The 16,349-nt window shown below is 43.0% G+C and overlaps 1 long non-coding RNA gene and 1 pseudogene across 1 annotated transcript in view; one reads left to right on the forward strand and one right to left on the reverse strand.

The window, feature by feature from the left end:
• LOC118018672 overlaps positions 1-16,349 on the forward strand; it is a 35,501-nt gene that overhangs the window by 2,976 nt on the left and 16,176 nt on the right. Inside the window, exon 2 of the long non-coding RNA XR_004681452.1 lies at positions 14,456-14,602. This is a non-coding gene — a long non-coding RNA (uncharacterized LOC118018672). The remainder of the gene's footprint in view (positions 1-14,455; positions 14,603-16,349) is intronic.
• Positions 8,561-8,773, reverse strand: LOC118018671 (annotated as a pseudogene).

Raw genomic sequence — 16,349 nt, forward strand, 5'->3', positions numbered from 1 at the left:
TGGAGTAATATCTAATGAGTTGGCTCCAGCTATTCTCTCCATATAATGTGTTGTAGAAGTAGCTGCTGAGATTTTGCTGAAAGATATTTGGGTGTATAATTGCAAACTGAGCAGAGGATGACTTTATGAAGATTGTTAAGGAAATAATATTCCAATATCTAAACCCCAAGACCATTTTCTTTGAAAGTATGGCCTTCAATGAGTTAGGTTATTTGCATTTTTTTTTTTTAAGATTTTATTTATTTATTTGACAGAGACAGAGATAGCGAGAGCAGGAACACAAGCAGCGGGAGTGGGAGAGGGAGAAGCAGGCTTCCCCTCGAGGAGGGAGCCCTATATGGGATTTGATCCCAGGACCCTGGGATCATGACCTGAGCCGAAGGCAGACGCTTAACGACTGAGCCACCCAGGCGCCCAGTTATTTGCATTTTGATACACAGTTAAGTGTTTAGTAAATGTTTGAGATAAAAAGGGAAAAGCAGAGTACCACATAAAGACAAAGAGTCTAATAAGCCTACAGAGAATAGTAATTTTTTTTTTTAAAGATTTATTTATTTGAGAGAGAGAATGAGAGAGAGAGAGCACGAGAGGGGGGAGGGTCAGAGGGAGAAGCAGGCGCCCCGCCAAGCAGGGAGCCCGATGCGGGACTCATCCAGGGACTCCAGGATCATGACCTGAGCCGAAGGCAGTCGCCCAACCAACTGAGCCACCCAGGCGCCCAAGAATAGTAATTTTTTAAGGGTAAACAATAAAACAGCCAAGAGGGCTTGTGGATCATTGTTAAGAGTAAACAGTAAAACAGCCAAGAGGTGACTTTCAGAAACAAGACATTCTACACTGAGGAACTGAGGATCCACAAAAGCAGAGAACTTGGGAATATCACATAACTGGTTTTGAGAAATAAGGGGAAGAATAAATTTCTGAATGAGAGTAGATTTTTACTCAGAGGCCAGTCTTAGAAAACATGGGTTTTCACATTGAGGAAAACACAGTTTTCAGTGTTGCAGGGATAACACTAGAGACTATATAAACTTAATTGGCTTGTAAGGCTAGGCTGTTGATATTTAAGGTAAATTAACCCAATAAGCTATAAGGATGCCTCTTTGGGAAAGGAATGTAATATTCTTCAATCTCAGTAAGCCGGAGCTGAAGCTTTTAAAATTTATCAACACCCAGTATGAGCTTTAGTGTTGACATTTAAAGCAAGAGGAGCTGTATGCCAAATAATTAAGAGTGTAGGCTTTAGAAAGACCTGGGTTCCAGTCTTAGCACTACGGTATGGTCTTGGGTAAATTACTTAGCATCTGTAATTCTCAGTTTCCTCAGCCTGTTCTTGCTGTGGTTAAGAATACAGGTACCAGTATCAGAACTCAAATCCCAGCTCTCATTTACTAGCTATATCATCTTAGGGAAGCTACTGAATTCTCTATGACTCAGTTTCCTCAAATGGAGGTTGAGAGAGATAAAAATAGTACCTACACCATTGGATTGTTGATGTTCACTCAGCCCTGAATAAATATTAACTGTATCAGTCTTTGTGTCAGCAACCTCTAACTTTGAAGTACTCAGTATATTTGCTATCTTCCAGGAACCTAGAATCTGGTTATAAAGATCAAGCTAACATATGAAAATGAAAATATTATACGGCATTTATAAGTAGGTGTTAAACAGTGTGATGCAGACAATAAAGGCTTATTGATTCAGTGATTATTAAACATCCACTGCATACCAGGCAGGCAATAAGCTGAGTTCTGAGGATACAACAGTGAACTCTGCAAGGTCCTTGTTCTCAAGAAGCTCATTATTTTGTGATAGAGCAGATAGTAGTAGGCAAAACTACAGTAAAATGAATGCTACAGTGGAGATTAGTACTGGGGGCCGTGGGAATGCACAGGGGGTGCTTATGGCCTAGTTTTAGGAGGTTAGAAAAGGCTTATCAGAAAAAGTAAAATCTGAATGGGGAAGGAGTTAGTGTTCTTGGCAGGTCAGACAATGTGCAGAAGCCTGGAAACGTAGGCTATCACTATGCTAGTGGGGCATTCAAGGTGGTGATTAAAATGAGGCCAAAAAACATGCAGCCAAAGAGGTGTATACTTGCTGACCAGATTATGGAGGTTCCTGAGTGTAGACTTTATCCTGAAGGCAGTGAGGAATCAGTAAAAGTTTTAAGCAAGAGAGTGACATGTTTTAGCAAAATCACTCAGGCTGCAGGGTAGAGGATTAGAAGAAGCCAAGACAGAAAGATGGAAGACCAGCAAGGAGGCTGTTGGACTAATGCAGGTAAAAGGGAATAGTGGACCTGGACCCAGAATTAAGTCAGGCCACCTGGGTTTGAATCCTGCTCTGCTGCTTAATAGCTAGGTGACATTATGCAAGTTACTTAACCATCCTAGGTCTCTTCCTAATCTGAAATTTGGAGATGATAATAAAATTTACCTTAGAGGTTTGCTGTGAGGATTAAAGCACTTAGAACACTCCTGCCCGGCACATAGTAAGTGCTCTACAAATATAGGTAATGAGGCTGAAGAGAGGCAAACTAGGAAGAAGAATAAGTAAGACTCCGTGACCAAGGGATGTCAGGAGCAAGTAGGAGAAGCCAAGGAAATTGGTTTCTGGTTTGGAGGCTTAGAAGATGGTGGTGCCATTCATTGAGATAAGGAACAAGAGGAAAAGCAGGTTTGGGGGAGGCTGAGAAAAAGCAGTCAAAGATGGGTGGATTGCAATCAGGAGAGTGTGGTGTTAGAGAAGCTAAAGGAAGAGTGTTGTAGGAAGGAGGGAGTGGTCAACATTGTTAAATGCTACTAGAGGGTCACTTAAGATAAGAGCTAAAAAGAATCAATTGCTTTTAGCAACAAGAAAGCCACTAGTGACTTTATCAGGAGGAATTTTGGTTGAGGGGGTGGTTCGGGGGAGCTAAATGTATGGATTATGAAAGGAAAAGGAGATGATGAAGGGAGAATGTGAGAATGGACAACTGCCTAAGGAAGTTTAGCTGAGTAGGACTGGAAGTGGCTGGAAGGATTATGGGCAAGGCTGACATTGGACCCAATACACTGATTTGGCCTACTGGCAGGTAGATTTCTTAGTGGTTGTGCATCCATTCTATTTGATCCATAGCCATGCCAGGGAGGTTGAGAAGGGGAGCTGAGGGCGCCTGGGTGGCTCAGTTGGTTAAGCGACTGCCTTCGGCTCAGGTCATGATCCTGGAGTCCTGGGATCGAGTCCCGCATCGGGCTCCCTGCTCAGCAGGGGGTCTGCTTCTCCCTCTGACCCTCCCCCCTCTCATGCTCTCTCTATCTCATTCTCTCTCGCAAATAAATAAATAAAATTAAAAAAAAAAAAAGAAGAAGGGGAGCTGATTTGGGGATAAATAATGGATTTGGCCTCAGTGGTTTTGAATTTGACATATGCATGTAGAAATGCCCAGCAAGCAATTTGATATGGGACTAATGGACAGAAAAATCAGAGTAAGATGCAGGTGAGTGGGGATGAACTAAGCAGGTACCAGAACGAAAGCAGGCTGGGAAGAATGCACAAAGGAGCTCTGGATCTAGCCTTAGAATTCATGAGCATAATGAAAATGTGTGACCTCCATGAAGGCAGGTGCTTGTGGGTGGGAAATGGGTCTCAGAGCGGAAGTGAGAAGCCACGCCTCATATCCTGACTACATTGCTTATCAAGAGCACTTGCAATAAACAGAGTTGCTCAGAGATGGAGCCCAGGAGTTCTAAGCTGTCAGGGAGAGGGAGCAGGAAAGTCCTGAGTTTGGAGCTGGAGCGATCAACCTTGGCTGAATACTAGGCCTAGTCTAGGCAGTCATGTGGCGTAGGCTCTATGGGTTAACTTTAGGAAGGCAACACTTTTGTCCTGATCTTCGCTCTGTCTTCAAAATGTAAAAAAAAAAAGTTCATCTGTGTATTTCAGCTGTGCCAAGCCCTGGACTGTGGTGTTTGCCATGAATTACTTTTAATTTATCATTCAGGGTTGTAGTTAGCATTTGTATTTACATAAACAATATGTAAATAAGATGTTGATCTATTGAATATATGCTGGGTCTGGGAATAACAAGGTAGCTGGGAAAATACGTCTGTTCCACCTTTAGAATCCTGGTATTTCATTCTCCTGTTACTATTTATTCTCTCAGTCCCCAAACAGCTCTTGAGTATCTTCTGTGTCAGGCATTGCTTTTCCTTTTATTATCTATCTCAGTTCCCTCCTGGGTGTATCTGTCATTTTGCACTGTCACATGAACTATTCTCTTCAAAACTTTCTTGACCTGTCTTTTCTCATGGTTGGCTCCATCCCATCTCCTCTCAAGAGAGATCCTTTAAAGGATTTGTATGTCAGGGAATACTAATATATGCTATGTATTCTTCAGACTTTGTTACAGTGAAATGGAGAAAAGAAAAAAAGGAATCCCAAACAAGATCATAGAACGATTGTGGCTGGAAGGAAATGCAAGGACAGGAGAAATCACATCTTAGTACTCTGAGGCAGCCGTAAGAGATTGCTGCCCTAATTACCTCTGTGAAGCCCAGATAACAGAAATGAGCAGTATTATAGGCATGAGGGGGTGTCATAAGTGGACTCAGATTGGTCCCAGCATGGCAAGACCCTGAGTTCAAAAATAGAAGGTTAAGTACCAGCTTCAAACACTCAGTGTGTTCTCTGAGTTCCTAATGATATTTCTACCTGGAGCTTTCTTTTACATTTACCTTAATGGCTCAGTTGGAAGTCAGCCGTCACTGCTAAGTGTCTTGAGTTTTATGCAGTATTGGCAGCAACTTCCTTATTATCCTGACATTAGAAATAGAAATGCTGCCCAGTTGCAGCCAGGTTGTTGATACCCAGGCAGTGGTGGAACATTTCCACTTTCTAGGATCTTGTCCTCTCCAACACTGAGTGGTCTAACCTTTTGTCACCTTCATAAGTCGTCAGATTTATGAGAAAGCCTCCCATTCCTAGAATAGCTCTGCCATCAGGCCAGTAACATGCTTTTTGCTCTGAGCTTCTGCTCTCTTGGATATAGTAGGGAAATCTGCTCCAATAAACATTAAATTAAATACCTCACATATTAAGAACTTCTGCTATTATTATTAATGTTGTTGTTCTTGTTGTTACTGCCACCATGTAGGATCAGAAGCTAGAGCCTAGCTGAATCTCTGATTTTGCTCCTGTTATGCTGGATAGTTTAAGCAAGTTCAAATTATCTGGAAATGGAGTTGAAAATACTTGGTTTCCTCTCTTTTATAGCCATTATCAGCTCAAAGAGTCTTAAAAAGGTCAAAGTGTTATCACATTAGTATTTTTACTTATTAGAGATTTAACATCTCATCTCTGGATTCCTTTCTTTTTAAGATTCTATATATTTGGGGTGGGGGGAAGCACAGAGGGAGAGGGAGAGGGAGAAGAAGACTCCCCCGCCCAATGTAGGATTTGATCCCAGGACCTTGGGATCACAACCTGAGCCGAAGGCAGATGCCCAATGGCCTGAGCCACCCAGGTGTCCCTCCTCTCTGGATTCCTAAGAGACTATAGTTCTCACTTGCCAGTGAATTGGACAATCCAGTAATCTCTGCCTAGAATGATGTACATTTTATCCAGCCATCCAATATTTACCAAACAGTAGCTCAACACGGGACAGTAACAAAAGCATCATAACTAACATTTATTGAACATTTAGTATGTGCCAGATACTGCTCTAAGTGTTTTTTATTAAGATTTTATTTATTTATTTGAGAGAGAGTGAGCGAGAGAGAGCACAAGTGGGGGGAGAGGCAGAGGGAGACGGAGAAGCAGACTCCCCACTGAGCAGGGATCCCAGTGTGGGCTCAATCACAGAACCCTGGCATCATTACCTGAGCTGAAGGCAGATGCTTAACCACCTGAGCCACGCAGATGCCCCATGAGTATTTTTATATATATACTATCTCATCTATTCTTCATAAAAACCCTATGTGCAAGCACAATTATAATCCTCATTTTGTAAATGAAGAAATGATCATAGGCTAAATAGTTTGCCTAAAGCAAAGGATAGTTAGTGGAAGAGCCAAGGACATGTACCCAGGCAGTCTGGTCCCAGAGCCTGTGCTAAAAACTGCCTCACCAGGGCGCCTGGGTGGCTCAGTTGGTTAAGCAACTGCCTTCGGCTCAGGTCATGATCCTGGAGTCCCTGGATCGAGTCCCGCATCGGGCTCCCTGCTCAGCAGGGAGTCTGCTTCTCCCTCTCCCGCTCCCCCCTCTTGTGCTCTCTCTCTCTCTCAAATAAATAAATAAAATCTTAAAAAAAAATAAAAAATAAAAACTGCCTCACTGTACTGATGGGGAGAACCCTCGATTTGCACATAAGTCCAGTTCTGATCTCAGCCCCTCTACTCCATCACTTAAATTGAATGATCTTGGGGCACCTGGGTGGCTCAGTCTTTAGGCATCTGCCTTCGGCTCAGGTCATGATCCCAGGGTCTGGGATTGAGCCCCACATCGGGCTCCCTGCTCAGTGGGGAGCCTGCTTCTCCCTCCCCCACTCCCCCTGCTTATGTTCCCTCTCTCGCTGTGTCTCTCTCTGTCGAATAAATAAATAAAACCTTTTTAAATAAATTGAATGATCTTGGGAAAGATACTCAACCTTTCTGAACCTGTCTACTCATCTGTAAAATGGGGATGGTAATATATACTTTACAGGATGGTTGTGAAGATTAATGTTTATATACTCTGCACTTATTAGGCATTCAGTCAGTGTTGGTTTCTTCCCTTCCTGTTCTGTTCTAAGCACTGCACTGGTGGTAGAAATGGAATAGGAAAGTTGCACCTCCTTAGGGTCCTTGTCTGAGGTGAAGAGGGAAGGGGGAGGAAAAGAGACCAACATGGCACTAAACCATTACAATAGAGTATAAGAAATGCCACTGTAGAGGAACATACAGAGAGAGGTACAGAGAAAGTACATTTTCTGAGCTGGGGTAGGGCAAAGTTGGAGGAGCTTCAAGGCACCAGTGACATTTGTGTTAGGTATTGAAAGACAAGATAGGATTGAATGAGGTAGACCGTGGGCGTGAGTGTCCAGGCAGAAGAAGAAGCCTGAGCACAGGTGCTGGAGAATGAAAGACCTTGGCAGTCTGTGTTCTGGTAATGTCTAGGGGTTTGGTATGCAGCTGTGGATCAGGGATGAGATGGGCAATGAGGATGACAAATGAGTTGCAAAGAGAGAGGGACCCAAGCCTTCAGATTTCAGTATGTCCCTGCATCATTAAGACCAAAGACACATTTAAAACACATTTAGGGGCGCCTGGGTGGCTCAGTCAGTTAAGTGTCTGCTTTCAGCTAAGGTCATGATCGTTGGGCTCCCTGCTCAGCGGGGAGTCTGCTTCTCCCCGTGCCTCTCCCTTAGCTCTTCCCCGCCCCAGCTCATTCTCACTCTCAAATAAATAAATAAAATCTCTTTAAAAAAATGTAATGAACTTAAGAAAATTTAACAAAAAAACTTATGAATGCTCCACTTGTTAAAATTGAGCTATAATTCACATACTATAAAATTCAATTTACAGCTACATTTGAGCAGTTTTTAGTATATTAACAAGGTCGTACAACCATCATCACCATCTTAATTCCAGAACATTTTCATTACTCCAAAAAGAAACCTACTATCTGTTAGCAATCACTCTCTATCCTCTCCTCTCCCCAGCCTTGATCTACTTTCTGTTTCTAGGGATTTGCCTATTCTGGACATTTCATATCAATGGAATCATACTACATTTGACCTTTTGTGTCTGGCTTCTTTTACTAGAAGTAATGTTTTTGAGATTCATCTGTGTTGCAACATGTATCAGTATTTCTTCTTTTTTTTTTTTTTTAAAGATTTTATTTATTTATTTGACAGAGAGATAGAGAGCACAAGTAGGCAGAGAGGCAGGCAGAGGGAGAGGGAGAAGCAGACTCTCCACCGAGCAGGGAGCCTGACGTGGGGCTCGATCCCAGGACCCTGGGATCATGACCTGAGCCGAAGGCAGCCGCTTAACCGACTGAGCCACCCAGGTGCCCCAACATGTATCAGTATTTCATTCCTTTTTATGGCTGAATAATATCCCTTGTATGGGTACACCACATTTTATTTATCCATTCATCAGTTGGTGGTTTTTTCCACATTTGGCTATTATGAATAATGCTGCTATGAACATTCACGTACAGGTTCTTGTTCGATAATTGTTTTAAGTTCTTTGGGGTATATACCCAGGAGTGGAATTGCTGGGTAATTCTGTGTTTAACTTTTTGAGGAACTGCCAGTCCACCGTGACTGCACCTCTATGTTCTCACCAGCAATGTGGGAGTGTTAAAATTTCTCCATATCCTTGCTAACACTTGTTATTCCCATTCACCTCCCCCCCTTATTTTATTATTGTCATCCTAGTGGGGTAAAATGGTATCTTATTGTGGTTTTGATGTGCATTTTTTTTTTTTACTTTTTTTGTTGTTTTTATTATGCACTACATTAATACACTGCATAACCTCCTAAAAGGGGTAGATGAGTATGACTGAGTTATTTTTCATCAATCAGGAAAATGCTTCCTTAATTGATATTCTCCAAACCCTTTGACAATAGTAACAATTAACCCCAGAGACCCGCCTATCTCTTTGCATCAAATTCCACTGATAATGGATAATAGGCAACCCTTTTTTCCTTGCCGCTGTTACTGAACCTGTGGATGTGCGCTGTGGCTATGCCGGGGATGACCAAGCACACGGCCATGACGCCGATCCCGGGCAGGATCTCGAACCACATCGCAGCCCAGTTGCCAGAGCCAAACCCCTGCCTTCCCGGCCTGCTAAAGGTGCTGATTTGCGTTTTCCTAATAACTAATAACAAGATGTTGAGCGTCTTTCCATGTCTTGCTGGCCATTTATCTTCTTTGAAGAAATGTTTATTACAGTCGTTTGCCTGTCTTTAAATTGGGTTGTCTTGTTTTTTTTTTTTTTAAATGTTTTTTTTTTAAAGATTTTATTTATTCATTTGAGAGAGAGAGAATGAGAGAGAGAGAGAGCACATGAGAGGGGGGAGGGTCAGAGGGAGAAGCAGACGCCCTGCTGAGCAGGGAGCCCGATGTGGGACTCGATTCCGGGACTCCAGGATCATGACCTGAGCTGAAGGCAGTCGCTCCACCAATGGAGCCACCCAGGCGCCCTGTCTTCTTTATTTTTGAGTTGTAAAAGTTCTTTATATATTCTGGATAGATTTTTATCAAATATATGAGATATTTTCTCCCAATCTATGGGTTATGCTTTCACTTAAAAAAAATTTTTATACAGATTTATTTATTTATTTATTTGAGAGAGAGGGAGAGAGAGACTGTGTGAGCAAGGGGAGAGGGAGAGGGAGAGGGAGAGAGAGAATCTCAAGCAGACTCCCCACTGAATGAAGAGCTCAACACAGAACTCGATACCGGGACCCTGAGATCATGACCTGAGCCAAGATCAAGAATTGGATGCTCAACCAACTGAGCCACCCAGGCGCCCCTTTTAAGTTTTATTTATTTTTAAAAACAATTTTTTAAAGATTATTTATTTATTTATTTGACAGAGATACAGCGAGAGAGAGAACACAAGCAGGGGGAGTGGGAGAGGGAGAAGTAGGCTTCCCCCCCAGCAGGGAGCCCGATGCGGGGCCCGATCCCAGGACCCTGGGATCATGACCTGAGCCGAAGGCAGATGCCTAACGACTGAGCCACCCAGGCGCCCCAAAAATCTATTTTTTAAAAAGATTTATTTATTTATTTATTAGAGAGAGAGAGAGAGAGCGCACAAGCAGGGGGAGGGGCAGAGGGAGAGGGAGAAGCAGGCTCCCTGCTGAGCAGGGAGCCCAATGCAGGCTCGATCCCAGGATCTTGGGGTCATGACCAAAGCCAAAAGCAGATGCCCAACCGACTGAGCCATCCAGGCACTCCGCCCCCCCTTTTTAAAAAAGATTTTATTTTTACGTAATCTCTGTACCCAACATGGGACTCGAACTCATAACCCCAAGATCAAGAGTCCCAAGCTCCATCCATCAACTGAGACAGCCAGGCACCCCTGTTTTCACTTTCTTGATAGTCCTTTGACACATAAAAGTTTTTAATTTTGATGAAATCTAGTTTTTTTTTTTCCTTTGGTTGCTTGTCCTGTTGGTGTCATATTTTGCATATGTCTATCCAGCTGTCCCAGCACCATTTGTTGAAAGACTATCTTTTCCCCATTGAATGGTCTTGGCACCTTGTGGAAAATCAATTATTCATAGATGTATGGATTTATTTCTGGACTCTCAGTTCTATTCCATTGATATATATACTTATTATCCTTATGCTGGTACCATGTTGTTTTGATTACTGTAGCTTTGTGAATTCTCTACTTTTATTATTGCAAGCCTGCTCCTGAGTACATTTGTGTATTGTGAACAGTATTTTGTATTTTTCTTTTCACTTTTTGGGGAACACACACTTCTGTGTGGATCATTTGTATAATCAGTACCCTTGTCATTTAAAATAATTATGAAGTGTTTGTTTTATTTTGCCTTGCTCTGCTGTGCTATTTTTGTTATGTTTTTATTTTACCTGTTTTCTGGGTTGCTTTTAACTTTTCTAGATCGCCTTGTCTGCACTGTTTCTTCTGGACCCAGACTCATTAGCTATCAAGCCTCCCCGCCTCGAAGTCAGAGAATGCTGGCTGCTTTTTTAGGTCATCCTCATAGAAACGCAGACTACTCCGATCTGCCTCAGCTCAGACCCAATACTTCCTGCCAGTTGTGAGTTCAGTTTCTGGGGTAGAAGGCCTCTAAGAAAACCTCTTTCTTGAACCACAGCTGTGCAGAGATCAAGAGTGGCTCCAACCTTACAATCTGCTGTATGCTTATTTGTGAATAACCATTCCTGAGATGTCACACTGATGAGACACATGGGAAAGAACCTGTCTTTTGAACTTTTCTTATGCTGCCAAAACAAGCATTTACAAGTGCTGTTTCCATATGTAATATGTCCCTGCCTTTAGAAAGGAGGAGCTTCCAGAGATTATGGGATTTGTTCAAGGTTGTCCAGTGACCTTACAGTGCTACTGGGAACAGAATTAATCCCCGACTCCCATTGATCCGCTTCTCATCATCATTACCACACACTCCTTCCTTATTGGGCAACAGAAGATAGAATTTACTTTTCAGTATTTTCCCCAAGGGAGGTTTTGAGTTTCTTCCCCGCTTTGGTAAATAACACAGGTAAGGAGCCTCAGTGAATAACTTGCATTCATTGTACCATTCTTTGAAGGATCAAGATCATGGGCTCTGGCAACAGATCTGTGAGAGAAGTGGGGACAGGTGAGAAAATGTTCACAGCCTCAGTGTGTTCTGAACTCTTTAGGAATTTTGGATGAGCAGAGATGCTCAGTTTTCCCCCATAACAAATAGGATGTCTTCTGTGAAACTTGTCTGTAGTGGTTATTGATCAAATTGTTGGTATATATGAAATTTTCCTATGGGAATTTTCAAAGATATGCAGAAGTAGAGAGAATAATATAATGAATTAGCAGGTACCTGCCACCCAGCTATTGGAATCATCAACATGTGGCCAATCTTGTTTTATCTCTACTTCCATTTACTCCTTTTCCCCACTGGATTATTTTGAAACAAAATCAGTATATTGATCAAGTTTTCAGTTTCTACTTGTTCTTGAAGCTAGTTCCCTTAGATACTGGGATGTGTGCTCTCATTTAGATTGCTTTTAGCAGCTTTATTGGGCCTGACATTCTTTCTCTGGCAGTTTTTTGCACTGGTAGAATCATAGGTGTTTTCTGGCCTCAAACTCTGTTCTTTTGTCTCTCCCACTCCCAGGGTTCTGTGAACCTGTCATGCATGCACTTTGATCCAAGTGCCTAGACCTCACTTACCTATTCTCCCTCCTAGTTCACCAACTTTAATGTATGAGGTTAGGGACTTCAGCAGTCTTTGTCATTAATTACTCTGTATGCAGTGCCTAGTCTGGCATGTAGTAGGTGCTTAGTAAATAGTTGTTGATGACTGAATGGATGAATTCCCTTTGGCTTTCCACTCACCTGAACCTCACAACCAGCTGTTTTAACAGGGCACTTGGTTCTGTGTATCTTAAATGAGGAGAAAATTAGCTGAACCTCTTTAGAAGTAGCTTTTATCCTTGACCCCTTTTGTCTAGCTGAAGAATCTGAATTTTCCTGGCTCCCCCTACTGGTCTCTCCGGGGTAGAGGTGCCGCTGGTGGCAAAGGGTTGGAGCCAGAGGCGGGTTCTGCCAAGGAAAAATAGAACATTGTTGTGGAGTGCCCTAGCCAGTCCAGGCAGGTCTGAGAAGGAAGAGAGCAGCTTGTTGAAAACAGTTCAGGGAAGTGCAACTTTCTGTATAAGGGGCAGGGAAGGTAGCCCAATGCCAGCTAAGGTCAGAAGAGCAGGGTTGGAGGCTGCAGCACCTGAAGACCATGAGTATCATGACCACATGGACCCATAAATAAGCTGGTCATTATGTGGGAATCAGCCTCTATATTGAGAATAGAGATGTGCTCCTTCTCCCCTTAAGACAAAGCACCCTGAGATCAGACATAGTCACCACGCAGGTTGAGTGGCTACCGGGTTTTATTTTGGCCTCCTGTGAAAGTTGAACCAAGTGGGGTGGTGAATGTAGATGGGAGCGTCCCTAGAGTTCATGGTCTTATGTGACCCCATCTCCCAACTTTTAAGACCAGTAACAACTCTGTGGAGCTCTGGGTGTATGCTCTGCTAGGTCCTCCTCCTTCCACCCTCCATAAATACAATAAATGCCCATACCTACCCACTTCCTAGATCACATTTCTTGGTTATTTACATGTATTTGTCTTTACCACAGTGCAACTTCCCAGAAAGTGGGCTGTGGCAGAATGCATCTTGCCAGACTCCAAACTACAGACATCAGGAAGAGCATTAAAGATGGTCAGACACTAAGGGCAAATCCCCTCCTCTTCTCTCCAACCCCAAACCCCAAGTGCCAGGGCAATTACACTTAAAGTTGAACATGGAAATAGGCTTTTGTTACCCTTCCTTCCTAGAAGGAAGCATGTGATTTTCCCCAATACACAAGGAAGGGAACCCAATCCAGAAGAACCCAAGGGCATGAAAATTGCCACCAGACTTGGGCAGGTATATCTATGAAATGGTCATTATAAAGAAATGTTTGGAAAGAATTCACTTCTTTACTGGGTATTGGGAATGTAGCAGTGGGCAAAGTCCAGCATTTTAGTGGGAGAAGGTAGACCATAACCAGATAAATATGTAACATGTCAGGGGTGCTAACTGCTAAGAAAGGAGAAAAAGCAGGAAAGAAGGATAGGGCAAGAGTATGTTGTTTTAAATTTGGTGATCAGGGAAAACAACTCTGTTGAGGTGAGGGAGCAAGTCCTGTGATCATCTGGAGAAAGAATATTCATGGCAAAGGAACTAGAGAGTGCAAAGGCCCTGAAGCAGGAGCATGCTTGGTTTGTGGGAGGAACAGTGAGAAGATGGTGTGGCTGGGGCTAAGTGACTGAAAGAGAGAGTGGTAGGAGCAAGGTCAGAGAGGAAACCAGTGGCCAGATCATATGGGGCCTTGTACACCTTGGCAGGGGATTTGGGGTTTGCTTTAAGTGAGATGGAAAACCACTGAAGGGTTTGAAAACAAAAATGATGTGAACCAACTTAGGTTTGACAAGGCTTACTCTGGCTGCAGTGTGGAGTCAATCACAGGGAAGCAAGGGTAGAGGAGGAAGACCAACTGGAGGATGGTTGCCAGAGAGAGGTGATGTGGCTTGGACGGGGTAGTAGCAGAAGTGGGAAGAAGCTATTGACTAGTAGGTTTGATTTAAAAGTCAGCAGGGTCTGCTGAGGGATTGGATGTGGGTGGGGTGTGAGAGGAGGAGAGGGCCACAGCTACCTGCAAGGGTTTTGGCTTGCATCACTGGAAGAATGGAGTTGCTGTTTAACTGAGATGGAGAAGACTGGGAGAAGAGCTGGGTTGGGGGGGGCGATATTCACCAGTTCTGTTTCTACCTATTAAGTGAAATATCTATTTGATCTCTAAGTGGAGGTATCCATTTCAAATAATAGTAGACATTCTTGAGGCACCTGGGTGGCTCAGTTGTTAAGCATCTGCCTTCAGCTCAGGTCATGATCCCAGGGTCCTGGGATCGAGCCCCATGTCAGGCTCCCTGCTCAGCGGGAAGTCTGCTTCTCCCTCTCCCACTCCCCGTGATTGTGTTCCCTCTCTTGCTGTGTCTCTCTCTGTCAAATAAATAATAAAATCTTTTAAAAAATCAAATAATAGTAGACATTCCAAATAATAGGCTCCTCAAAGTAATAATAATAGGGAATATTGTTTACATAGTGCTTTATAGTTGATAGTGCTCCCACATACATTATCTTGTTCTGTTTCCACATCACCCACATAAGGTAGTTTGTTTTCTATTTTACAGGTAAGGAAGCTGAGATTCAGAAAGTTCTGCACAAGAGAGCCAGTGTTTGATGTTGCCACACAGAGGAAGATGGCAACCAGCAGCCATTTAGCCTTGAAGAGCAGCAACCAACCATCAGAGAGACCCTGGCTTTCCCTTAGTTGTCAGGTAGGAAGACCTGGGCCTCCCTAGCTCTGTCCCCAGCCCTCCCACAGAGAGGAACCAGCGGGGAAGTGGAGGACAGGCTGTGTTCCCCTACCCTCGCCTCAAACCCCCAGAGCCATGGCCAGGTCTAGCTTCCCTGGGAAGGGGCAGAGCGGAGCTTTGAAGGGGAACTTGAGATGGACATTTCAAAAATGAATATTTTTATTGTATAAACATTTAAAATTAATCTTAAATACCAGAAGGAGACTATTTGAATTCCTGAAAGTAGCTGAGAATCATGGCATCCATCATTAAGCTACCCAGTGAGAAAAGGGGGTCTGGCATTGTGTCACTGAGGGCAGCTATTGAAAAAGATCAGAAACCTTCAAGTTTATCCAGGATAAGATGCTGGGATAAACCAGTGGCAATTGCATTTCTTTCCAGTCTTTTCCCCCATGTATCTTTTTAACATTGTTCAGATCTTATCACATAGGCAATTTTGTTTTTCCATAATCTGCTGTTTTCTCATCACTACTTTTGATACAAACATTTCCCCCCATGGTACTAACCGTTTTTTGTAATCATCATTTTCAAATGATTGTTTATTAACCAGCCATTTAGGCTGCTTCCACAATTTATATACATCTTTTTGCATTAAGCTGCTGAGGCTTACTTTGTTAGATATCTTCCAAAAAGTAGAATTACTGGTTTAAAAGATATAAACATTTTTAGGCTTTTGGTAAATTCTAATAATTTTCCAGAAAAGTTCTGCCATTGGTATAGAAAAGTAAGAGTGAGCCTTGGAATCAAGATCTTCTGATTCTAAATCTCAGGCTTTTTTTTTTTTTCTGTGCTGGTTTTCTTCTTGTGAAATGGAGACAAGTGTATGTGTCATGATCACAAGAATCAGAACTGTGTCCTCAATAAATAGCAGTAGTTCTTGTTATAATGAAAGAAGATTTGCAGGATTCCCCTAGGAAATTGTCTTTGTTCAGTCACCCACACTGGCCCCCACAGTGGAGCACAGTCTGCCCTACTAGTTCTTCTCAGTCTGACGGCTGGCTGACTTTTCCCAGCAGCTCCTACACAGTCTGAAACAGCCCTTTTCTCCCTCAGTGGCATGAAGGGATTTGTCACTTTGATCGTCAGCTGGTATCTGGACTTCAGATATTTCTGGACTGGTATCTGCCCATGTCCTTCCTTCTCTGAGCCCTCTTGCTCCTCCCCCACCCATCCTACATCTTCAAGTCCTAAGGGTGTTCCAGGGTCCTACTCTAATGGCATCTCCTCTCACCCGGCTGGCACATCATCCTTCTCCAAATCATCAGAGGATTTATTTTCCCTTACCTCCCATGTTATATTCTCTCTTGTGGTACCAACATCTGTTTAGGTATATGTCCCATGTCCTGTACAACTCTGTATGCTTAAGCTCCTTGAGAACAGGAATTCAGTCTTTCTTAGCACACAGTAGCCACTCAGAATATCTGTTGGATGAATTAGTGGTTGCTCAGTGCCAAGCACTATTCTAGGTATTGGGAATACAGAAATGAATTATCTTTGCATGAATCCCATTTACAAAGAAACCTGATCTCATATGGGGAGATAGATTCATAAAAAGATGATGCAAGAGTAGAAATATGCACAGAACAGGGAGATGGCACAGAGGGAAACACAGCGATGGAGCCCTGGGCTCCACAGTCTGAGCAGTTCAGGATTGGTCAGCTCTACCAACTTCACAGCTATGTGACAATGGCAGTTACTTAATATCTCT

This window comes from Mirounga leonina, unplaced genomic scaffold (genome assembly GCF_011800145.1).
Source record: "Mirounga leonina isolate KUSES-001 unplaced genomic scaffold, KU_Mleo_1.0 Mir_171, whole genome shotgun sequence".
Lineage (NCBI taxonomy): Eukaryota > Metazoa > Chordata > Mammalia > Carnivora > Phocidae > Mirounga > Mirounga leonina.